At 39.5% G+C, this 1,916-nt stretch overlaps 1 non-coding gene across 1 annotated transcript; it reads right to left on the bottom strand.

The window, feature by feature from the left end:
• Positions 1–463: 463 nt before the first annotated feature.
• LOC112724813 (small nucleolar RNA R71) lies at positions 464–570 on the bottom strand. Its single transcript, XR_003163958.1, has one exon. It is a non-coding gene; the product is annotated as a small nucleolar RNA R71 (small nucleolar RNA).
• Positions 571–1,916: the final 1,346 nt, after the last annotated feature.

The following is a 1,916-nucleotide window of genomic DNA, read 5'->3' on the forward strand; positions in this document are numbered from 1 at the left end:
TGAACCAGACATGGAGGAGAATATGGAGAACCACCATGAAGAAGAGGCTCACAACCATGGCAGAGAAGGTCCAGTGAATCATGCGGGGCAAGAGAGAAGAATTCTAGGCTCTTACATCAATCCAAACCCAGAAAACTGTGGAAGTAGCATCCAAAAGCCAACCATACATGCCAACAACTTTGAACTAAAGCCCCAGCTCATCACCCTAGTCCAGAATAACTGTGCATTTGGAGGAAGTTCCCAAGAAGACCCTAATCAACATCTCACCACTTTCCTAAGGATATGTGATACTGTAAAGTCTAATGGTGTTCATCCTGACACTTATAGACTGCTTCTGTTTCCCTTCTCACTCAAGGATAAAGCAGCTAAATAGCTGGAATCCTTCCCGAAGGAGAGTCTGACAACCTGGGAAGAGGTGGTGAACAAATTCTTGGCAAGATTCTACCCTCCTCAAAGAATCAACAGGTTGAGAGCTGAGGTGCAAACCTTCAGGCAACAAGATGGTGAAACTCTCTATGAAGCATGGGAGAGGTTTAAGGACTTAACAAGAAGGTGCCCACCAGATATGTTCAATGGATGGGTGCAGTTACATATTTTCTATGAGGGTCTTTCTTACGAATCAAAGAAGGCAGTGGACCACTCATTCGGGGGATCTCTGAACAAGAAGAAGACCATTGAAGAAGCCATAGATGTCATTGAGACTGTAGCTGAGAATGATTACTTCTATGCTTCTAAAAGGGGCAATACTAGAGGAGTGATGGAGCTAAACAACATGGACGCTGACGTTAGGATTTTTACCAGTAAAGAGATTCATAGAAACAGTTGCGTTGTAGATATAGTCTAAACCGACAAAAATCCCTTCGCACAAACATTTTGGGTGTCACAAGTAACAAACCCCTTTAAAAATTGTTAACCGAGTATTCAAACCTCGGGTCGTCTTCTCAAGGAACTGCGAGGAAGTATATTCTTATTATTGGCTATAAAGGTTGTAATCGGGGTTTAGAAGATGAGAAGCAAGTAATTTAAATGACAAGTAAAGCAAATGGCAATTAAAATAAATAAATACTGTAAAGCAGACTTTTGGCAAGGTAAGAGAAGTTGGAGGTCCAACGTAGTTATCTCTCTCTACTAGAATGAAAGTTGAATCTAAACTCCACTTGGTCAACCTTTACTAGGGTAAAGGAAAGTCAAGGGACTAATTAAATTGACCTTTGAATCCTATTTATTTCCTAAGAAAAGGTTGGGATTACTTAAGTTCAAATCAATTAGCAAGATAACGATTATCAATTATATTGAGATTAATAATTGTTGAGTTACTGAATTCTTAACCAGAACCAAAAGGGAAAAAAGTAAAATTGATAGAATAATAAAAATATCCTTAGATGGGAAGCAATGGTAACTTAAATCAAAGAGAACAATCATAAACTGAAAATACCTTAATTATCATTAATTCAAATAACAGTCTGCAACATGGAAGAAATTCATAGATCCAATTATAAAGGTAAATAGCCAACTCAGATACTGAAATAAATAAATAAAGTGAAGGGGGAGTTTAAAACAAAGAAATATAAAACCTGGATTGAGAGTCACTCTTAAAACAAGAAGAAATCCTAAATCCTAAGAGAGAGAGGAGAAGATCTCCCTTTCAACTAAATCTAAATCATTGAAAACTAAAATTATGCGAGGTCCCTCTGAATGGATGCATTCCTCCACTTTATAACCTCTAATCTATGCTTTCTGTACTTGGATCTGGGCCAAAAAGGGCTTCAGAAATCGCTGGGGGCGTATTCTGTAAATTCTGATACGTGGCCTCTGTGACGCGGTCGCGTCATCTGGAGCTTTTTCTTTCCACGCGGTCGCGTCAGTCATGCGACCGCGTCATGTGCGTTCTGCTTAAGGCGCGCGGTCGCGTCAGT

The sequence above is a fragment of the Arachis hypogaea genome, chromosome 11 (genome assembly GCF_003086295.3).
Source record: "Arachis hypogaea cultivar Tifrunner chromosome 11, arahy.Tifrunner.gnm2.J5K5, whole genome shotgun sequence".
Lineage (NCBI taxonomy): Eukaryota > Viridiplantae > Streptophyta > Magnoliopsida > Fabales > Fabaceae > Arachis > Arachis hypogaea.